This window comes from Emys orbicularis, chromosome 11 (assembly GCF_028017835.1).
Source record: "Emys orbicularis isolate rEmyOrb1 chromosome 11, rEmyOrb1.hap1, whole genome shotgun sequence".
Lineage (NCBI taxonomy): Eukaryota > Metazoa > Chordata > Testudines > Emydidae > Emys > Emys orbicularis.
The window spans coordinates 36,404,667-36,428,018 of record NC_088693.1 but is presented as its reverse complement, the minus strand read 5'-3'; the positions used below and the strand labels follow the sequence as shown (position 1 = coordinate 36,428,018).

At 53.5% G+C, this 23,352-nt stretch overlaps 1 protein-coding gene across 12 annotated transcripts in view; it reads left to right on the top strand.

The window, feature by feature from the left end:
• LOC135885529 (sodium channel protein type 2 subunit alpha-like) overlaps window positions 1-23,352 on the top strand; it is a 165,932-nt gene that overhangs the window by 41,460 nt on the left and 101,120 nt on the right. The window lies entirely within an intron of this gene.

Genomic DNA, 23,352 nt, shown 5'->3' with positions numbered 1-23,352 from the left:
CAATGTTACCTCATTGACAAGGAAACAGAGGTGGGTGCTGCAGGCCACAAGGGGGCGCTCGGGAGGCAACCCCCTGGCTACACCAGACAAACTCAACCAGACATCTGAAAGTCAGTTTGTGTTGTTTCTAGCTCTGACATGAATAAAGGTTCTGCAACTGGAAATTAGTTAGCAATTCCATGAATGATGCACGTGGCAGAAGAGAACCTTAATTCATTCTCTTGTAGTGCTAACAGGAGTGAAAAGAAGTAAAATTTCCTTTGCCTGTTAAAATCTTACTGATTACCCACAAGAGGCAGATCTGTTAAACAAAAAGGTGTCAATTTTACATAGTCCCTTTAAGAATATTTCCTGATCTACCTTGAAGCATTTATTTGACTTTGACTTCTAGAAGAGGAAGAACCCATGGGTAATTCTGGTCTTATGTGTTATTCTGGTTGTTTTTGTTGGTTTTCTAGAACTACCCACCTATATTTGATTTTTAGAGGAAATACTCTGTTTTGTGTTCTAACTCTTCTCACTGTGAAGCAAATTGGGGCAGCAAACCACCATTTAGAGCACACACAATGGATTATTTGGATTATTTGAATCTCAAATAGTTTTTTGTAAATTGTCACCATGTCTAGAGCTGCTGAGCATGAACTGAATGTCAAGCCCTTGAACCAAACCAGACAAAGTACAGCTGTCTCGTCTGCATTTGAGGTAACAAATAAGTTTGTCAGAGGTAGTCAGATTGATCCTAAAATACAAGATAAGGATTACATTTGAGGAGAAGAAAAATATTGAGGGCTAACAGCTGTCACAGGTTTTCTGTGATTGTGTCTGTCCCAAATCCAGGAAAAATGAATCCCAGATATCAGTAATTCATTGAACAGACCCACTAAAAGTAACAGCTAAGTATGAATGATCTAATTGTGAGATGTGCAAAAATAGGTATTTCTTCATACTATCAGGGTTCCATGTTTACCCACGCACTTAGCTAAAACTCAGCCATTGCAGGTTTGCTTTGTGAGTTGTATGCTTCTTATTGCAAAAAAGAAAAAGAAAAAAAATCCTATAGCCCATAAATACTCTAGCTTTCTTCTGCCCATTACCTTTTTAAAAGGTTTTTTTTTCATCCCTTGGTGCTAAAACAATGAATAATTAATATCTTGCTTTGCACTTGTACATGCCATATATTCTGTGACTTCCTTTTGGCTGAGCCTGTTGCAATTACTTCCACTATATTTAAAAAGATAGGGCTTGATGTTCTGAAATGCTGATCACCCACAACTTAGTTGAAGTGGAGATGCAGATTCAGCACTTCTTAAAATTAGAACCCATAACTGTGAGCAGTTTGTTGCTTATTTCTATACTCCTCTGGAGATGTTAAGCTGACAGGATAGACTTCCTTCAGAATTTTAGTACTTTCACCTGTAGTTGGTCACCCATAGTTGGTTTCTTATGTTCCAGTAATGGATTTCATTGACTTTTTATTTTTAAGAATATCTTCTTCTCCGAGTGATTGTCCACACAGAATCCATTCTTTGTGGACATGCACCTCAGGTGCATGACATCAGCTTATTTTTGACTAACAGGTGCAACCCCAATGGACACTATGTCTGAGTTGCCCTTACATCCCCCCATCTGCGGATATAAAGGGTGGAGTGGGCTCAGTACCTTCTGACTACCCATGGCTTTAAGACAATCCTGGGTAGTGTCTGTTTCACTCATGCACTGAGCAATTCATCTTTTATTATTCGGATTTAGTATAGTTAGCAATTGTTTCATTTAATGGCATATAAACATATATATATATAGCTTACATTTTATTTAGCTTAGGACCCCCTTATCCCATCCCCATCCCCACCAGACAAGGGTACTAAATCATAGCAGAAGCAAGGTCATCAGGATCAGGATGACCTGTCCCTGTGTGATGCTGCAGTGGCTATCAAGAATGGACACTCTCGATGCCTGATGTGTTGTTCTTTCCATGTGTCATTCTTTCTGCAAGCACACCCAGAGAGCCAGGGAGGCAAGAAGTCTTGCTGTGGGAGAAATTGATGCAGTCCTCCTCAGACTCAGGCAGGAGGACATGTCCATATGGTGTCTGCTGGGTACATACACTGATTTAAACCACAGAGATCATCCAAGTGGGTCTCCAGTAGCATAGTAACTTGCTAGTCATACAGGATTCATTCAGTCATATTAGAGCTCATTCCACTATGGTAGAGGCAGCATGCCTTGTTGGGGAATGTTTCCATACCTGAAATCGTATACCCATTTACCACTCACTATTACCTTGTACATGTTTTCAGATTGGGTGTCATATTGGATGAAATAGGATTTCTTATACCCACTTCCCAGAAAATAGACAACTGTTTGTTAGTTACTGAGAGTGGAATCCACATGGACAATCCCTCAAAGATGATTGAATGGTTACTTACTGATAGAAACTGGTTCTTCGAAATGTATTGTCCACAAAGATTCTAACCTGCCCTCCTTCTCTGCTACTACAGAGTCCTACTCCTCCTGAATTCTGGATGATGAAGGAACTGGGGCGGGGTTGGGGGGAGGTGTAGGGTAGGAAGGCATAGGTGTGGCCCCAGCAAACACTGCTGCTCAGAAAGAATCCAGTCTTGTGCTCATAGGATACATGCAGGCCATGAGTGGAATCTGTGTAGACAACACATCTAAAGAACCACAGTTCTTTCTAAGGGCTCTACAGATTATGGGTACTGCATCACCTTGTGGTGCCTTGCAGTATAACCCTCTTCTAGCAGTATCAGCTAGAGTGCTCTCGCACCCCCACCCGTCCCCTGAACATTCTGACATACGGAGGACAAGGCCATATATATATAGTGGGTGGAGCGCCCTCCCCACCTCAGTTTTTTCCAACCATCTGGCAGGACAGATGCGAACCCCTCTTGTCTCTTTGAAGCCAGAGTCTTGTTTCTTCCAAGATAGTTGGAGATAGCTTATAGCAGCGGTTCTCAACCCATTGAGCCGCATGCGGCCCAGCTGTGTGCTAAAGATCACCCAGAGTGGGGTCTGGGTTCCTGGCTGCCCAGCGCAGGGGTCTGGTCTCCTGGCCTGGCATGTCGGGGTCGCCAGCCGACCCTACAGCTGCCAGCCAGCCCTGCAGGGTCCAGGGTCAGGGCTGCCGGCCAGCTCTGCGGGGTCAGGGTCTAGTCTGCCACTCGGCCCCGCGCAGCCAGGGTCAGGGCTATCGCCCTGCCCCACTCAGTAGGGTCCAGAGTCCCTGCCGCCCGACACCACCACCCAGGGCTCCACTCCTGGCCCCACTTTGTGGAGGGATCTTTGGGCAGGAGGCACTGGGCATAGGGGTCTGTGGGAAAGGGATTCGTGGAGGGGCTTGCTGTGGTTCTCAGTCTGTGGCCCAGGTAACACATTGTGGGCCGTATGTGCGGCCCACAGTGATAAATAGGTTGAGAATGACTGGCTTATAGAAAGTCAATAAATAGTTAGGGTGGCTTTACGATTTCAGGGTATGGTGAAAATGAAAAAGTTAAAAAGCCAAGGTTTAAGATGTGCGCTTCCTGCCTGGCTGTGTTCTTGATATCAAATGACTACATGCAGTGCCTGAAGTATCTGGGAGAAGGCTGCTCGCCTTCTGGATGTTCAGTCTGCCAGACTTTCATCTCCCAGAGACCATAAGGACAGGGAGACTCGTCTGCAACTCTTTCTGGTTAAGGAAGCCCTCAAGGTTGGGCCCTCTGGACCTATTCAGACTTCGGCTCCAAGGTCTAAAGAGTCAGCCTTGGCTCTGGTGCCCTCCATTGGTTCTGGTCAATGTAGGGTTCCAAGAAGCCACAGCACCTGTTGGGCCCAGGCTCAGTTCCTGTGCTCCTTCAGTCAATCCTTCTGAGCCAATACAAGTCCAAACCGAGGGTAGCATGGTTGGATCCAACCATCCTGGTTCCAGAAGAAAAGTCAAGAACCAGTTCAGCCACCCTCTCCAGTGCTCTGAGAGCAATCCTATCCTGACATAATCCCTGTGGCTGTAGGACCAGGGTCATTTCCAGATCCTGGAGGATGGATGTAAGTAGTGCCTCTGAACTAGGGCCATCAGCACCTACAGTCTTAGATCCTGCGGCACCAAGGAAAAAGGATAGAAGCAAAACCGCCAATGTTAGCAATGTCATTTCCTGCTCATAAGAGCTATCGGATCCATTTGATTTTGATAGGGCAACCATGATTCTGAAGCAGAGATCTATTCCACCTTCAGCTTCAGTAACTAAGGAGATGAGCCCACCGGATCAGATGATGTCCAAATCTTTAGCTCCACTGTTGTTTCTTGACCTGGTCTCTGTTTTGTTTCCAGCTACTTCTTCGGTTCCAGAAAGTTCTGTCACTGTGGCAGTCCAAGTTCACCTTTCAGCTCCAGTGCATGCCTCAGATTCAGACGTAAAGCACACAGTACCTAAGAGGAGATGTTTCCTTGGTTCCAGGGTCATCATCTTTGTTTCCTGTTAGGAAGAAGAGACCAGTTGCTGATTCTTCCCCAGAACACTTCCTGATCCCTTCTCTTAGGACGCCTACAGGGTCTCCCCAAAAAGCTGGATCCCTCCCTCCTGGTCTGTTACTATCCCCAGTATGTATTTTCTCACATCCTGACATGGAACCTTCCAGGAGGAGGAGAGAGGAAGAATGCAGAGACCTGTAGCGAAGTTTGGACCACCCTTTTGTGCACGCCCTGTTGGCATGTTCCCAACCTCCAGTTGTTGGACATACTGGAAATTCAGGGCCTGTGGCCTTATTGGGAGCCTCCTCAGGACCTCTTCATTTATCTTCCACTTGGATGGAAAGGTGACATTTTATCTACAAAGAATCTGAAAACTTAAAGATCCTCGGATCCAACTCATCTGGATCAGTTGACACTACAGATAGTGATTCCTGATACTCTGTCTCAGGAGACTGACAAAGAGAGAGTTTAGAAACAGACTTTGAGCCTGACCTATCACTGGATGAACTTGTGGAGGGTGGCTCCTACCTCCTTTCCTTCCAAGAATGCTGTGCACTTTCACGATTTGGTGGATCATATGGTTTCCACTTTCTCTCCCAGTGGTACTGATGGAAAAGACTTCCCACCCGATATCTGATATCCTCAGTGCTATTGCCAAGAATAGGCTATCACTCACCATCCTGAATGGGTTGTTACAGCTGGCCAAATCTGCATGGTCCAATCCTGTCTCTTGTCAATTCATCTCTAAGAAGGAGGACAAACTATACCAGATACCTTGTGAAGAATTCTCTTATTTCTATACCTACCCAATCCGCTGGTAGTGGCTGCTGCCAACAATAGGGCAGGATCAGGAAAATCACACTCCACTCCAAATGACAGAGGGGAAAACGACTGATTCACTGAAGAGAGGGGTGTTCTCCTCATCCCTTTGTATCAATGTGGTCAATTATCAGGCAGTTATGGCACATTATCAATTCCAGCTATGGGAAAAATGTTGGCCAACATCATCTTATTGGAGGATCAGAATGTAGCCAAACTTTCCCTCAGGGCCTCCTTTGATGCTTTGGACTCTGCTGCCAGAGCATTGGCATCAACCAATACTATCAGGAGGCTTCAGTCCTCCTCTCTAGCTATGGACACTAGAAGTAAGCTGGAAGATCACCCTTTTGAAGGGGAGAGTCTCTTTAGTGAAAAAAATGATAATTTATTAGAAAAACTAAAAGACATGAGATCAACAGCTCAGTCTCTGGGGTTGATCCCAGCTACTCAAATGAGGCCCTCCACTTCCTCTTTCCAATAACAGAGGCAGCACTACTCCTGGCTTTTAGTGTCCTACTCTTTGTCTAGTCACCAGACAACAATATCAACAAACTGCAGACTCTCAGAGCCATTATAGAAAGAGGCCTTTCAAACAAGGATCCAAATCCAAACAGTCCGCTGCTTTGTCAGCGCCCTCGTCCCAAAATGCCAAGTCTCCGTTTTGACAAGAGGATCGAGAGTCTAGAAGCAGCCCTTTTCTACCCCTTCCTTTGGAGACAGGCTAGCCCACTTCATTCATAGACGGAGACAAATTACCTCAGACCAATGGATCTTAAAGATTGTAGAATTCCAAAGACTGCCTCCCGCTTCAGGGACCCCTCTCATAAAGCGAATTTTCTTGCAGAAGTGGGAAAGTTGCTTTGGATAGGAGCAGTTGAGGGGTCCCCACTTATAGAAGGGGTCAGGCTCCCAATATTTTCTGGTTCAAAAGAAGGATGGAGGGTTTTGACCAATATTAGACTGAAGGGAATTGAACAAGTACATCTGGAAGTTTCAGTTCCATATGTTGACCCTGGCCTCCATAATCCTTTTGCTGTCAATTCTGGATTGGCTCACAACTCTTAATCTAAAGGACACTTGATTCTGTATTGCAGTTTGCCAAAACCATCAAAAGTATCTTTGAATTGTGGTGGCTGGCTGCCATTTCCAGAAGGTGTTCCCATTTGGCCTTTCCACCGCACTCAGGGTACTTACTGAGTGCCTCTCCATTGTGGAAGCATATCTGAAGAATCAGGGTATTTTTGTTTACCCTTACTTGGACGATTGGCTACTATAGGATGCTGTGCATGAGGGCCTTTTGAGCCACATAGTCACCATGACCAATCTTTTCTCAGACCTAGGTTCTTTCTTAACATCCCAAAGTTGATCCTCTGTCCTAAACAAGGGATTAGTTATTGGACTTAGTAGATGGGAGATCTTTTCTGCCAGAGGACAGATTTTTCAAAATGAGGCAATGTCTATTAAAGTTGCCCCACACAGAGGATAAGGTTCTACCACATGATTCTGTTTGCCCATCTGAAAATGAGACCTATGCAGCACTGGATGTCCCAGGTCTACAGTCCAGGTTGGGGCAGTCTTCAGTTATTGATCACCAGGCCTCAGAATATCAGTCTCTCCAGATTGGTGATAAAGCAAGATGAACATGCTGAAGCATGTGCAGTTCAATCCTCTGGGTCCATCCTGGACAGTGACTTCAGATGCATCAAGCAATGGTTGGGGGCATACTCCAATCACATAACAGTTTGAGGGCACTGGTCTTCTAAGGAAGGGGAACGTTGCAAATCAACGCACCGGAACTAAGAGCTGTTCATCTGACTCCGATCATTCCTTCTGCATCTGCAAGGAAATATTGTACAGGTAGTAACATACAGTCTATTGGTGGTGTATTACATCAACAGGCAGGGGGCTGTTTGCTCCACTCCCTTGTGTGCAGAGGCAGTAAATCTGTGGTATTAGTGCATCCACCAAGACGTTTATCCTGTAGCAATGAATTTGTCAGAGGAGACAGATCAGATGCACAAGTGGACCTTGAAGGATTAGTTGGTACAGACCATATTTTCCAGGTAGGGTTGACAATTGTAGATCTGTTCACAAGGAGGTTCAACAGAAAATGTCTTTGTTTCTGTTTCAGAGAAGGTACGGACAGTCTCTCTCTGTTAGATGCTTTCCTGCTGCACTGGGGGAGGGGTCTTATATGCCTAAATGTCTATGCCTCCCTTTTTCTTGGTACAGTAGGTGATAAGAAAGATGTATCAGGAAACTCATTGCCCCAGCCTGGGCATGTCAGCAGTGGTTTATAGTTCTCCTTCAGCTATCTGACAGAGTCTTTATGCATCTCCCTCTGTCTCCAGATGTCCCAGGAGAGGGACAGGATTTTTTATCCAGACCCACAGTTTCTTCACCTGTCATGAGTGATCGGACTTTGATTCTTTCTGTGCTTGAGCAGTCATGTTCTTCATCTGTGCAGGACTTAATAGTTAACTCTACAAAACGGTACACTAGAAATTGCTATCATCTGAAGGTGGTCCAGATTTCAGGTATGGATGCAGAGGAAGTCTCATTTTTTTTTATCGGCTTCTATTCCGTGTATTCTGGATTACTTAATGTATTTAAATCAAGGGTTGTCTAACTCTTCTTTAAAGGTTCTTTTGGCAGTCATCTCTGTGTATCATACTTTAGTTGATGGTAGATCACTGTTTATGCTTTGGTTAAAACATTTATGAAAGGTTTCTCAAATATGTATCCTCCAGCTAGAGACTCTGTCCCTTCCTGTGACCTCAATTTGGTTTTGACCACGGTGGTAAAATCTCCATTCAAGCCATTAGCTGAGTATTTTGTTTCATCATTTATCTATGAAAAAGACCTTAATTATTGCAATGACATCAGCCAGCAGAGTGTATCTGTGGCAGATCCACCTTTTACTACTTTTCTTAAGGACAAGATAGTCCTTAGACCTGATCCTCAGTTCTTACTGAAGGTGGTGTCTCATTTTCACATTATTCTGTCTATTAATTTACCATTTTTCCCCTGAGCCACATTCTAAGAGAATCAGTTCTTCATACATTGGATGCTTGAAGGGCTCTCACCCTTCAAAAGTTTTTATAAAACATCCAGACTGTTTCATATGCTGAGAACAACATGGGGCATACGGTTTCTTCCCGCAGTTTCTCTCTGGATTAAGCAAATGTATTGCTGAGTTTTACACTCTAGCAAAAGTTCCGGTACCTGCTTCGATTCAATCACATTCTACTAGAGCTGTGGCTACTTCTTTCACTTGTCTGAGGTAGATGCCAGTAGCTGAGATCTGCAGATCTGCCACCTGGACTTGAGTATACACCTTCACCAAGTGCTGTGCTCTGGATTTGTCTTCTAGAGCAGATGCTAGATTTGGCAAGGCAGAGCTTCTGTCTTTATTCTGTTCCCACTTCCAGATTAGTCTTAGCATGACTTACCAATATTTCCCATAAGTGGGAATATGCAGAGCCAGTTGAAGATGAAATGGATGTCGTTTACCTGTAACCGGAGTTCTTCAAGAGGGCTCTGCATATTCACACTTCTTCTTTGAGTGATGTCCCCATGGGTGCTCCACTGTAGGTGCAGCAGCGCCTCTGTGTCTGGAGTTGGAGATCTTCAATAGCAGTGCCTGTTGGACCGCACATGCACACCTTCCCTCCCCAGCGCTGTGCGCGGGTAGTATAAATAGCGCTGTGCAGTCCGACCACCCTCAGTTCCTTCTCTACCACATGCGGTCTGGAATGGAACAGTTAGTAGAGCTCACTTCGTTATTTAGATAGTCTCTTATCTGTTTTCCGTCTCCTCCTTCATTTTCTTTTCTTCTCTTTCATCCTTAAAAAAAAATTAATTAATTTTTTTTTGTTTTCCCCAATTCCCGTCAGGGTAGGGTGACCAGACAGCAAGTGTGAAAAATCGGGACAGGGTGGGGGGTAATAGTTGCCTATGTCAGAGAAAGCCTCAAATATCGGGACTGTCCCTATAAAATTGGGACATCTGGTCACCCACCCTACATCAGGGAAGCTGCTCCCTCACCCTTATGCCTGGCTCCTCTGGGTTTAAGTGTGTGTGTCATGCGGGGCTGCCTTCTCTATAACGGATGGCCATGCACCGTGTATCCGTTGCCTGGGAGAGACACATCTCCCAGAAATGCTCCCACTGTCTAGGCTTAAAGCCAAGAGCAAGGAAAGACAAGGACCTTAAACTCAAACTGTTTCTCATGGAAAAGTCCCTGCGACCAGCATCAGACCCCGGTTCTTGCTCCTCACTGGAGAGACCCTCATGCTCAGCAAGGTCGCTCTGCAACGCTCACTCCCCTCGCCTGAGTAAGGGAAGATCATCCTCTGGCTGGGCTGACACTAAAGAGCGCTCCCTCCCTCCGCTCCTGAGGCGCAAAGCACAGGAATGCCGCCCCTGGCTAGACCCGTGGGACTAACGGCTTCTGACAAGAGGCACAAGGCTGCTCCTAGACTGACTACCTCAGCCCCTGAGAGATAGTCTAAGGACTGTGCCAGGGCAAAACAGCAGCTAGCGGCACCACCTCCTTTTGTGGGTGACCAAAGCGAGTTCTTTTCCTCCTCAGCGGCTCCAGGTTCATTTCTGGCGCCGAGGTCGCCATCGGCACCGGCAAAACTGCCGGCTCCAGTGAAGCCTCAGCCCCGACGTTGCCCACGGCACCGAAGCTCTCGGCTCTGAGAAAGAAAGAATCCGGCAGGGTTGCAAACTCCTACCAAAGCTATGACTCCGAAAAGATCTCCGGTGCCATCTGCTGACTCTTTTCCATATCACACCTCTGCTGCAATTACCGAATTCCACTGCCCGGTTGAAGGATATTCAATAAATTTGTTAGTCTCTAAGGTGCCACAAGTACTCCTGTATGCTCAGTATTTGCACACACCCTTGTCAAACATTTTCTTAAGGGTATTCGAAACCTGTACCCTGACATATGTCCCCCTACCCCCACTCAGCCTAATCCTATGCTCTCTGACAAGACCTCCATTTGACCCAATGGCAACCTGCTTACTCCTTCATCTAGCAATGAAAATGGCCTTCCTTGTCACCGTTACATCAGCATGACACATGGGAGAAATATCAGCCCTAATGGCATACCCACCGTATATAATGTTTTATAGGGACAAAGTGACCCTCTGTCCCCACCCAAAATTCCTGCCAAAGGTTATAACGTCTTTCCATCTAAACAAGCTTATATACCTTCCCTCCTTTTTTCCCAAACCACACAACAATTACCAAAAAGCAGCTCTCCACACTTTAGATGTGAGATGTACATTGTTGTTCTACTTGGATAGAACCAAACCGTTCAGGAACTCGCCACACTTGTTCATATCCATTGCCAAACGCTCTAAAGACTCCGCTATATCTAAACAATGCCTCTCTAAATGGATTTCACAGTGCATACCTCTGTCTTACGAACTTCACAGTAAGCAATCACCTCTATCCGGGGACACTCCACATGAGTGCTCTCAACCTCCATTGCATTCCTCAATAATGTTCCTATAATAGATATATGCAGGGCTGCCACATGGGCATCCTCTGATACATTTGCCCAACATTATGCCATCTTGCAGGATTCCTTGACGGACACCATTCTCGGACGTATGAGCAGCGAGCAGCGGCCCCCAGGAGCCGGCCAACAGGGCTGCTAACAGGGGAGTTTAAGTGGGAGTGAGTCTCATTGGAGGAGAAGGTATCTGTACTTGCGTCTGTCTTTGTAGTGCTTGTATGTGTAGAGGCCTGTAGGGGCAGTGTGCTGAGCCCCGAGCCCTGAGTAGGGGCTCCGCCCTGATTAGGGGGCGGAGCTTGGCTGATTAGGGGGCCTATAAAAGAGGCCTCCCAGCCGAGCAGCGGCCCTAGCAGCGAGCAGCGGCCCCCAGGAGCCGGCCAACAGGGCTGCTAACAGGGGAGTTTAAGTGGGAGTGAGTCTCATTGGAGGAGAAGGTATCTGTACTTGCGTCTGTCTTTGTAGTGCTTGTATGTGTAGAGGCCTGTAGGGGCAGTGTGCTGAGCCCCGAGCCCTGAGTAGGGGCTCCGCCCTGATTAGGGGGCGGAGCTTGGCTGATTAGGGGGCCTATAAAAGAGGCCTCCCAGCCGAGCAGCGGCCCTAGCAGCGAGCAGCGGCCCCCAGGAGCCGGCCAACAGGGCTGCTAACAGGGGAGTTTAAGTGGGAGTGAGTCTCATTGGAGGAGAAGGTATCTGTACTTGCGTCTGTCTTTGTAGTGCTTGTATGTGTAGAGGCCTGTAGGGGCAGTGTGCTGAGCCCCGAGCCCTGAGTAGGGGCTCCGCCCTGATTAGGGGGCGGAGCTTGGCTGATTAGGGGGCCTATAAAAGAGGCCTCCCAGCCGAGCAGCGGCCCTAGCAGCGAGCAGCGGCCCCCAGGAGCCGGCCAACAGGGCTGCTAACAGGGGAGTTTAAGTGGGAGTGAGTCTCATTGGAGGAGAAGGTATCTGTACTTGCGTCTGTCTTTGTAGTGCTTGTATGTGTAGAGGCCTGTAGGGGCAGTGTGCTGAGCCCCGAGCCCTGAGTAGGGGCTCCGCCCTGATTAGGGGGCGGAGCTTGGCTGATTAGGGGGCCTATAAAAGAGGCCTCCCAGCCGAGCAGCGGCCCTAGCAGCGAGCAGCGGCCCCCAGGAGCCGGCCAACAGGGCTGCTAACAGGGGAGTTTAAGTGGGAGTGAGTCTCATTGGAGGAGAAGGTATCTGTACTTGCGTCTGTCTTTGTAGTGCTTGTATGTGTAGAGGCCTGTAGGGGCAGTGTGCTGAGCCCCGAGCCCTGAGTAGGGGCTCCGCCCTGATTAGGGGGCGGAGCTTGGCTGATTAGGGGGCCTATAAAAGAGGCCTCCCAGCCGAGCAGCGGCCCTAGCAGCGAGCAGCGGCCCCCAGGAGCCGGCCAACAGGGCTGCTAACAGGGGAGTTTAAGTGGGAGTGAGTCTCATTGGAGGAGAAGGTATCTGTACTTGCGTCTGTCTTTGTAGTGCTTGTATGTGTAGAGGCCTGTAGGGGCAGTGTGCTGAGCCCCGAGCCCTGAGTAGGGGCTCCGCCCTGATTAGGGGGCGGAGCTTGGCTGATTAGGGGGCCTATAAAAGAGGCCTCCCAGCCGAGCAGCGGCCCTAGCAGCGAGCAGCGGCCCCCAGGAGCCGGCCAACAGGGCTGCTAACAGGGGAGTTTAAGTGGGAGTGAGTCTCATTGGAGGAGAAGGTATCTGTACTTGCGTCTGTCTTTGTAGTGCTTGTATGTGTAGAGGCCTGTAGGGGCAGTGTGCTGAGCCCCGAGCCCTGAGTAGGGGCTCCGCCCTGATTAGGGGGCGGAGCTTGGCTGATTAGGGGGCCTATAAAAGAGGCCTCCCAGCCGAGCAGCGGCCCTAGCAGCGAGCAGCGGCCCCCAGGAGCCGGCCAACAGGGCTGCTAACAGGGGAGTTTAAGTGGGAGTGAGTCTCATTGGAGGAGAAGGTATCTGTACTTGCGTCTGTCTTTGTAGTGCTTGTATGTGTAGAGGCCTGTAGGGGCAGTGTGCTGAGCCCCGAGCCCTGAGTAGGGGCTCCGCCCTGATTAGGGGGCGGAGCTTGGCTGATTAGGGGGCCTATAAAAGAGGCCTCCCAGCCGAGCAGCGGCCCTAGCAGCGAGCAGCGGCCCCCAGGAGCCGGCCAACAGGGCTGCTAACAGGGGAGTTTAAGTGGGAGTGAGTCTCATTGGAGGAGAAGGTATCTGTACTTGCGTCTGTCTTTGTAGTGCTTGTATGTGTAGAGGCCTGTAGGGGCAGTGTGCTGAGCCCCGAGCCCTGAGTAGGGGCTCCGCCCTGATTAGGGGGCGGAGCTTGGCTGATTAGGGGGCCTATAAAAGAGGCCTCCCAGCCGAGCAGCGGCCCTAGCAGCGAGCAGCGGCCCCCAGGAGCCGGCCAACAGGGCTGCTAACAGGGGAGTTTAAGTGGGAGTGAGTCTCATTGGAGGAGAAGGTATCTGTACTTGCGTCTGTCTTTGTAGTGCTTGTATGTGTAGAGGCCTGTAGGGGCAGTGTGCTGAGCCCCGAGCCCTGAGTAGGGGCTCCGCCCTGATTAGGGGGCGGAGCTTGGCTGATTAGGGGGCCTATAAAAGAGGCCTCCCAGCCGAGCAGCGGCCCTAGCAGCGAGCAGCGGCCCCCAGGAGCCGGCCAACAGGGCTGCTAACAGGGGAGTTTAAGTGGGAGTGAGTCTCATTGGAGGAGAAGGTATCTGTACTTGCGTCTGTCTTTGTAGTGCTTGTATGTGTAGAGGCCTGTAGGGGCAGTGTGCTGAGCCCCGAGCCCTGAGTAGGGGCTCCGCCCTGATTAGGGGGCGGAGCTTGGCTGATTAGGGGGCCTATAAAAGAGGCCTCCCAGCCGAGCAGCGGCCCTAGCAGCGAGCAGCGGCCCCCAGGAGCCGGCCAACAGGGCTGCTAACAGGGGAGTTTAAGTGGGAGTGAGTCTCATTGGAGGAGAAGGTATCTGTACTTGCGTCTGTCTTTGTAGTGCTTGTATGTGTAGAGGCCTGTAGGGGCAGTGTGCTGAGCCCCGAGCCCTGAGTAGGGGCTCCGCCCTGATTAGGGGGCGGAGCTTGGCTGATTAGGGGGCCTATAAAAGAGGCCTCCCAGCCGAGCAGCGGCCCTAGCAGCGAGCAGCGGCCCCCAGGAGCCGGCCAACAGGGCTGCTAACAGGGGAGTTTAAGTGGGAGTGAGTCTCATTGGAGGAGAAGGTATCTGTACTTGCGTCTGTCTTTGTAGTGCTTGTATGTGTAGAGGCCTGTAGGGGCAGTGTGCTGAGCCCCGAGCCCTGAGTAGGGGCTCCGCCCTGATTAGGGGGCGGAGCTTGGCTGATTAGGGGGCCTATAAAAGAGGCCTCCCAGCCGAGCAGCGGCCCTAGCAGCGAGCAGCGGCCCCCAGGAGCCGGCCAACAGGGCTGCTAACAGGGGAGTTTAAGTGGGAGTGAGTCTCATTGGAGGAGAAGGTATCTGTACTTGCGTCTGTCTTTGTAGTGCTTGTATGTGTAGAGGCCTGTAGGGGCAGTGTGCTGAGCCCCGAGCCCTGAGTAGGGGCTCCGCCCTGATTAGGGGGCGGAGCTTGGCTGATTAGGGGGCCTATAAAAGAGGCCTCCCAGCCGAGCAGCGGCCCTAGCAGCGAGCAGCGGCCCCCAGGAGCCGGCCAACAGGGCTGCTAACAGGGGAGTTTAAGTGGGAGTGAGTCTCATTGGAGGAGAAGGTATCTGTACTTGCGTCTGTCTTTGTAGTGCTTGTATGTGTAGAGGCCTGTAGGGGCAGTGTGCTGAGCCCCGAGCCCTGAGTAGGGGCTCCGCCCTGATTAGGGGGCGGAGCTTGGCTGATTAGGGGGCCTATAAAAGAGGCCTCCCAGCCGAGCAGCGGCCCTAGCAGCGAGCAGCGGCCCCCAGGAGCCGGCCAACAGGGCTGCTAACAGGGGAGTTTAAGTGGGAGTGAGTCTCATTGGAGGAGAAGGTATCTGTACTTGCGTCTGTCTTTGTAGTGCTTGTATGTGTAGAGGCCTGTAGGGGCAGTGTGCTGAGCCCCGAGCCCTGAGTAGGGGCTCCGCCCTGATTAGGGGGCGGAGCTTGGCTGATTAGGGGGCCTATAAAAGAGGCCTCCCAGCCGAGCAGCGGCCCTAGCAGCGAGCAGCGGCCCCCAGGAGCCGGCCAACAGGGCTGCTAACAGGGGAGTTTAAGTGGGAGTGAGTCTCATTGGAGGAGAAGGTATCTGTACTTGCGTCTGTCTTTGTAGTGCTTGTATGTGTAGAGGCCTGTAGGGGCAGTGTGCTGAGCCCCGAGCCCTGAGTAGGGGCTCCGCCCTGATTAGGGGGCGGAGCTTGGCTGATTAGGGGGCCTATAAAAGAGGCCTCCCAGCCGAGCAGCGGCCCTAGCAGCGAGCAGCGGCCCCCAGGAGCCGGCCAACAGGGCTGCTAACAGGGGAGTTTAAGTGGGAGTGAGTCTCATTGGAGGAGAAGGTATCTGTACTTGCGTCTGTCTTTGTAGTGCTTGTATGTGTAGAGGCCTGTAGGGGCAGTGTGCTGAGCCCCGAGCCCTGAGTAGGGGCTCCGCCCTGATTAGGGGGCGGAGCTTGGCTGATTAGGGGGCCTATAAAAGAGGCCTCCCAGCCGAGCAGCGGCCCTAGCAGCGAGCAGCGGCCCCCAGGAGCCGGCCAACAGGGCTGCTAACAGGGGAGTTTAAGTGGGAGTGAGTCTCATTGGAGGAGAAGGTATCTGTACTTGCGTCTGTCTTTGTAGTGCTTGTATGTGTAGAGGCCTGTAGGGGCAGTGTGCTGAGCCCCGAGCCCTGAGTAGGGGCTCCGCCCTGATTAGGGGGCGGAGCTTGGCTGATTAGGGGGCCTATAAAAGAGGCCTCCCAGCCGAGCAGCGGCCCTAGCAGCGAGCAGCGGCCCCCAGGAGCCGGCCAACAGGGCTGCTAACAGGGGAGTTTAAGTGGGAGTGAGTCTCATTGGAGGAGAAGGTATCTGTACTTGCGTCTGTCTTTGTAGTGCTTGTATGTGTAGAGGCCTGTAGGGGCAGTGTGCTGAGCCCCGAGCCCTGAGTAGGGGCTCCGCCCTGATTAGGGGGCGGAGCTTGGCTGATTAGGGGGCCTATAAAAGAGGCCTCCCAGCCGAGCAGCGGCCCTAGCAGCGAGCAGCGGCCCCCAGGAGCCGGCCAACAGGGCTGCTAACAGGGGAGTTTAAGTGGGAGTGAGTCTCATTGGAGGAGAAGGTATCTGTACTTGCGTCTGTCTTTGTAGTGCTTGTATGTGTAGAGGCCTGTAGGGGCAGTGTGCTGAGCCCCGAGCCCTGAGTAGGGGCTCCGCCCTGATTAGGGGGCGGAGCTTGGCTGATTAGGGGGCCTATAAAAGAGGCCTCCCAGCCGAGCAGCGGCCCTAGCAGCGAGCAGCGGCCCCCAGGAGCCGGCCAACAGGGCTGCTAACAGGGGAGTTTAAGTGGGAGTGAGTCTCATTGGAGGAGAAGGTATCTGTACTTGCGTCTGTCTTTGTAGTGCTTGTATGTGTAGAGGCCTGTAGGGGCAGTGTGCTGAGCCCCGAGCCCTGAGTAGGGGCTCCGCCCTGATTAGGGGGCGGAGCTTGGCTGATTAGGGGGCCTATAAAAGAGGCCTCCCAGCCGAGCAGCGGCCCTAGCAGCGAGCAGCGGCCCCCAGGAGCCGGCCAACAGGGCTGCTAACAGGGGAGTTTAAGTGGGAGTGAGTCTCATTGGAGGAGAAGGTATCTGTACTTGCGTCTGTCTTTGTAGTGCTTGTATGTGTAGAGGCCTGTAGGGGCAGTGTGCTGAGCCCCGAGCCCTGAGTAGGGGCTCCGCCCTGATTAGGGGGCGGAGCTTGGCTGATTAGGGGGCCTATAAAAGAGGCCTCCCAGCCGAGCAGCGGCCCTAGCAGCGAGCAGCGGCCCCCAGGAGCCGGCCAACAGGGCTGCTAACAGGGGAGTTTAAGTGGGAGTGAGTCTCATTGGAGGAGAAGGTATCTGTACTTGCGTCTGTCTTTGTAGTGCTTGTATGTGTAGAGGCCTGTAGGGGCAGTGTGCTGAGCCCCGAGCCCTGAGTAGGGGCTCCGCCCTGATTAGGGGGCGGAGCTTGGCTGATTAGGGGGCCTATAAAAGAGGCCTCCCAGCCGAGCAGCGGCCCTAGCAGCGAGCAGCGGCCCCCAGGAGCCGGCCAACAGGGCTGCTAACAGGGGAGTTTAAGTGGGAGTGAGTCTCATTGGAGGAGAAGGTATCTGTACTTGCGTCTGTCTTTGTAGTGCTTGTATGTGTAGAGGCCTGTAGGGGCAGTGTGCTGAGCCCCGAGCCCTGAGTAGGGGCTCCGCCCTGATTAGGGGGCGGAGCTTGGCTGATTAGGGGGCCTATAAAAGAGGCCTCCCAGCCGAGCAGCGGCCCTAGCAGCGAGCAGCGGCCCCCAGGAGCCGGCCAACAGGGCTGCTAACAGGGGAGTTTAAGTGGGAGTGAGTCTCATTGGAGGAGAAGGTATCTGTACTTGCGTCTGTCTTTGTAGTGCTTGTATGTGTAGAGGCCTGTAGGGGCAGTGTGCTGAGCCCCGAGCCCTGAGTAGGGGCTCCGCCCTGATTAGGGGGCGGAGCTTGGCTGATTAGGGGGCCTATAAAAGAGGCCTCCCAGCCGAGCAGCGGCCCTAGCAGCGAGCAGCGGCCCCCAGGAGCCGGCCAACAGGGCTGCTAACAGGGGAGTTTAAGTGGGAGTGAGTCTCATTGGAGGAGAAGGTATCTGTACTTGCGTCTGTCTTTGTAGTGCTTGTATGTGTAGAGGCCTGTAGGGGCAGTGTGCTGAGCCCCGAGCCCTGAGTAGGGGCTCCGCCCTGATTAGGGGGCGGAGCTTGGCTGATTAGGGGGCCTATAAAAGAGGCCTCCCAGCCGAGCAGCGGCCCTAGCAGCGAGCAGCGGCCCCCAGGAGCCGGCCAACAGGGCTGCTAACAGGGGAGTTTAAGTGGGAGTGAGTCTCATTGGAGGAGAAGGTATCTGTACTTGCGTCTGTCTTTGTAGTGCTTGTATGTGTAGAGGCCTGTAGGGGCAGTGTGCTGAGCCCCGAGCCCTGAGTAGGGGCTCCGCCCTGATTAGGGGGCGGAGCTTGGCTGATTAGGGGGCCTATAAAAGAGGCCTCCCAGCCGAGCAGCGGCCCTAGCAGCGAGCAGCGGCCCCCAGGAGCCGGCCAACAGGGCTGCTAACAGGGGAGTTTAAGTGGGAGTGAGTCTCATTGGAGGAGAAGGTATCTGTACTTGCGTCTGTCTTTGTAGTGCTTGTATGTGTAGAGGCCTGTAGGGGCAGTGTGCTGAGCCCCGAGCCCTGAGTAGGGGCTCCGCCCTGATTAGGGGGCGGAGCTTGGCTGATTAGGGGGCCTATAAAAGAGGCCTCCCAGCCGAGCAGCGGCCCTAGCAGCGAGCAGCGGCCCCCAGGAGCCGGCCAACAGGGCTGCTAACAGGGGAGTTTAAGTGGGAGTGAGTCTCATTGGAGGAGAAGGTATCTGTACTTGCGTCTGTCTTTGTAGTGCTTGTATGTGTAGAGGCCTGTAGGGGCAGTGTGCTGAGCCCCGAGCCCTGAGTAGGGGCTCCGCCCTGATTAGGGGGCGGAGCTTGGCTGATTAGGGGGCCTATAAAAGAGGCCTCCCAGCCGAGCAGCGGCCCTAGCAGCGAGCAGCGGCCCCCAGGAGCCGGCCAACAGGGCTGCTAACAGGGGAGTTTAAGTGGGAGTGAGTCTCATTGGAGGAGAAGGTATCTGTACTTGCGTCTGTCTTTGTAGTGCTTGTATGTGTAGAGGCCTGTAGGGGCAGTGTGCTGAGCCCCGAGCCCTGAGTAGGGGCTCCGCCCTGATTAGGGGGCGGAGCTTGGCTGATTAGGGGGCCTATAAAAGAGGCCTCCCAGCCGAGCAGCGGCCCTAGCAGCGAGCAGCGGCCCCCAGGAGCCGGCCAACAGGGCTGCTAACAGGGGAGTTTAAGTGGGAGTGAGTCTCATTGGAGGAGAAGGTATCTGTACTTGCGTCTGTCTTTGTAGTGCTTGTATGTGTAGAGGCCTGTAGGGGCAGTGTGCTGAGCCCCGAGCCCTGAGTAGGGGCTCCGCCCTGATTAGGGGGCGGAGCTTGGCTGATTAGGGGGCCTATAAAAGAGGCCTCCCAGCCGAGCAGCGGCCCTAGCAGCGAGCAGCGGCCCCCAGGAGCCGGCCAACAGGGCTGCTAACAGGGGAGTTTAAGTGGGAGTGAGTCTCATTGGAGGAGAAGGTATCTGTACTTGCGTCTGTCTTTGTAGTGCTTGTATGTGTAGAGGCCTGTAGGGGCAGTGTGCTGAGCCCCGAGCCCTGAGTAGGGGCTCCGCCCTGATTAGGGGGCGGAGCTTGGCTGATTAGGGGGCCTATAAAAGAGGCCTCCCAGCCGAGCAGCGGCCCTAGCAGCGAGCAGCGGCCCCCAGGAGCCGGCCAACAGGGCTGCTAACAGGGGAGTTTAAGTGGGAGTGAGTCTCATTGGAGGAGAAGGTATCTGTACTTGCGTCTGTCTTTGTAGTGCTTGTATGTGTAGAGGCCTGTAGGGGCAGTGTGCTGAGCCCCGAGCCCTGAGTAGGGGCTCCGCCCTGATTAGGGGGCGGAGCTTGGCTGATTAGGGGGCCTATAAAAGAGGCCTCCCAGCCGAGCAGCGGCCCTAGCAGCGAGCAGCGGCCCCCAGGAGCCGGCCAACAGGGCTGCTAACAGGGGAGTTTAAGTGGGAGTGAGTCTCATTGGAGGAGAAGGTATCTGTACTTGCGTCTGTCTTTGTAGTGCTTGTATGTGTAGAGGCCTGTAGGGGCAGTGTGCTGAGCCCCGAGCCCTGAGTAGGGGCTCCGCCCTGATTAGGGGGCGGAGCTTGGCTGATTAGGGGGCCTATAAAAGAGGCCTCCCAGCCGAGCAGCGGCCCTAGCAGCGAGCAGCGGCCCCCAGGAGCCGGCCAACAGGGCTGCTAACAGGGGAGTTTAAGTGGGAGTGAGTCTCATTGGAGGAGAAGGTATCTGTACTTGCGTCTGTCTTTGTAGTGCTTGTATGTGTAGAGGCCTGTAGGGGCAGTGTGCTGAGCCCCGAGCCCTGAGTAGGGGCTCCGCCCTGATTAGGGGGCGGAGCTTGGCTGATTAGGGGGCCTATAAAAGAGGCCTCCCAGCCGAGCAGCGGCCCTAGCAGCGAGCAGCGGCCCCCAGGAGCCGGCCAACAGGGCTGCTAACAGGGGAGTTTAAGTGGGAGTGAGTCTCATTGGAGGAGAAGGTATCTGTACTTGCGTCTGTCTTTGTAGTGCTTGTATGTGTAGAGGCCTGTAGGGGCAGTGTGCTGAGCCCCGAGCCCTGAGTAGGGGCTCCGCCCTGATTAGGGGGCGGAGCTTGGCTGATTAGGGGGCCTATAAAAGAGGCCTCCCAGCCGAGCAGCGGCCCTAGCAGCGAGCAGCGGCCCCCAGGAGCCGGCCAACAGGGCTGCTAACAGGGGAGTTTAAGTGGGAGTGAGTCTCATTGGAGGAGAAGGTATCTGTACTTGCGTCTGTCTTTGTAGTGCTTGTATGTGTAGAGGCCTGTAGGGGCAGTGTGCTGAGCCCCGAGCCCTGAGTAGGGGCTCCGCCCTGATTAGGGGGCGGAGCTTGGCTGATTAGGGGGCCTATAAAAGAGGCCTCCCAGCCGAGCAGCGGCCCTAGCAGCGAGCAGCGGCCCCCAGGAGCCGGCCAACAGGGCTGCTAACAGGGGAGTTTAAGTGGGAGTGAGTCTCATTGGAGGAGAAGGTATCTGTACTTGCGTCTGTCTTTGTAGTGCTTGTATGTGTAGAGGCCTGTAGGGGCAGTGTGCTGAGCCCCGAGCCCTGAGTAGGGGCTCCGCCCTGATTAGGGGGCGGAGCTTGGCTGATTAGGGGGCCTATAAAAGAGGCCTCCCAGCCGAGCAGCGGCCCTAGCAGCGAGCAGCGGCCCCCAGGAGCCGGCCAACAGGGCTGCTAACAGGGGAGTTTAAGTGGGAGTGAGTCTCATTGGAGGAGAAGGTATCTGTACTTGCGTCTGTCTTTGTAGTGCTTGTATGTGTAGAGGCCTGTAGGGGCAGTGTGCTGAGCCCCGAGCCCTGAGTAGGGGCTCCGCCCTGATTAGGGGGCGGAGCTTGGCTGATTAGGGGGCCTATAAAAGAGGCCTCCCAGCCGAGCAGCGGCCCTAGCAGCGAGCAGCGGCCCCCAGGAGCCGGCCAACAGGGCTGCTAACAGGGGAGTTTAAGTGGGAGTGAGTCTCATTGGAGGAGAAGGTATCTGTACTTGCGTCTGTCTTTGTAGTGCTTGTATGTGTAGAGGCCTGTAGGGGCAGTGTGCTGAGCCCCGAGCCCTGAGTAGGGGCTCCGCCCTGATTAGGGGGCGGAGCTTGGCTGATTAGGGGGCCTATAAAAGAGGCCTCCCAGCCGAGCAGCGGCCCTAGCAGCGAGCAGCGGCCCCCAGGAGCCGGCCAACAGGGCTGCTAACAGGGGAGTTTAAGTGGGAGTGAGTCTCATTGGAGGAGAAGGTATCTGTACTTGCGTCTGTCTTTGTAGTGCTTGTATGTGTAGAGGCCTGTAGGGGCAGTGTGCTGAGCCCCGAGCCCTGAGTAGGGGCTCCGCCCTGATTAGGGGGCGGAGCTTGGCTGATTAGGGGGCCTATAAAAGAGGCCTCCCAGCCGAGCAGCGGCCCTAGCAGCGAGCAGCGGCCCCCAGGAGCCGGCCAACAGGGCTGCTAACAGGGGAGTTTAAGTGGGAGTGAGTCTCATTGGAGGAGAAGGTATCTGTACTTGCGTCTGTCTTTGTAGTGCTTGTATGTGTAGAGGCCTGTAGGGGCAGTGTGCTGAGCCCCGAGCCCTGAGTAGGGGCTCCGCCCTGATTAGGGGGCGGAGCTTGGCTGATTAGGGGGCCTATAAAAGAGGCCTCCCAGCCGAGCAGCGGCCCTAGCAGCGAGCAGCGGCCCCCAGGAGCCGGCCAACAGGGCTGCTAACAGGGGAGTTTAAGTGGGAGTGAGTCTCATTGGAGGAGAAGGTATCTGTACTTGCGTCTGTCTTTGTAGTGCTTGTATGTGTAGAGGCCTGTAGGGGCAGTGTGCTGAGCCCCGAGCCCTGAGTAGGGGCTCCGCCCTGATTAGGGGGCGGAGCTTGGCTGATTAGGGGGCCTATAAAAGAGGCCTCCCAGCCGAGCAGCGGCCCTAGCAGCGAGCAGCGGCCCCCAGGAGCCGGCCAACAGGGCTGCTAACAGGGGAGTTTAAGTGGGAGTGAGTCTCATTGGAGGAGAAGGTATCTGTACTTGCGTCTGTCTTTGTAGTGCTTGTATGTGTAGAGGCCTGTAGGGGCAGTGTGCTGAGCCCCGAGCCCTGAGTAGGGGCTCCGCCCTGATTAGGGGGCGGAGCTTGGCTGATTAGGGGGCCTATAAAAGAGGCCTCCCAGCCGAGCAGCGGCCCTAGCAGCGAGCAGCGGCCCCCAGGAGCCGGCCAACAGGGCTGCTAACAGGGGAGTTTAAGTGGGAGTGAGTCTCATTGGAGGAGAAGGTATCTGTACTTGCGTCTGTCTTTGTAGTGCTTGTATGTGTAGAGGCCTGTAGGGGCAGTGTGCTGAGCCCCGAGCCCTGAGTAGGGGCTCCGCCCTGATTAGGGGGCGGAGCTTGGCTGATTAGGGGGCCTATAAAAGAGGCCTCCCAGCCGAGCAGCGGCCCTAGCAGCGAGCAGCGGCCCCCAGGAGCCGGCCAACAGGGCTGCTAACAGGGGAGTTTAAGTGGGAGTGAGTCTCATTGGAGGAGAAGGTATCTGTACTTGCGTCTGTCTTTGTAGTGCTTGTATGTGTAGAGGCCTGTAGGGGCAGTGTGCTGAGCCCCGAGCCCTGAGTAGGGGCTCCGCCCTGATTAGGGGGCGGAGCTTGGCTGATTAGGGGGCCTATAAAAGAGGCCTCCCAGCCGAGCAGCGGCCCTAGCAGCGAGCAGCGGCCCCCAGGAGCCGGCCAACAGGGCTGCTAACAGGGGAGTTTAAGTGGGAGTGAGTCTCATTGGAGGAGAAGGTATCTGTACTTGCGTCTGTCTTTGTAGTGCTTGTATGTGTAGAGGCCTGTAGGGGCAGTGTGCTGAGCCCCGAGCCCTGAGTAGGGGCTCCGCCCTGATTAGGGGGCGGAGCTTGGCTGATTAGGGGGCCTATAAAAGAGGCCTCCCAGCCGAGCAGCGGCCCTAGCAGCGAGCAGCGGCCCCCAGGAGCCGGCCAACAGGGCTGCTAACAGGGGAGTTTAAGTGGGAGTGAGTCTCATTGGAGGAGAAGGTATCTGTACTTGCGTCTGTCTTTGTAGTGCTTGTATGTGTAGAGGCCTGTAGGGGCAGTGTGCTGAGCCCCGAGCCCTGAGTAGGGGCTCCGCCCTGATTAGGGGGCGGAGCTTGGCTGATTAGGGGGCCTATAAAAGAGGCCTCCCAGCCGAGCAGCGGCCCTAGCAGCGAGCAGCGGCCCCAGGAGCCGGCCAACAGGGCTGCTAACAGGGGAGTTTAAGTGGGAGTGAGTCTCATTGGAGGAGAAGGTATCTGTACTTGCGTCTGTCTTTGTAGTGCTTGTATGTGTAGAGGCCTGTAGG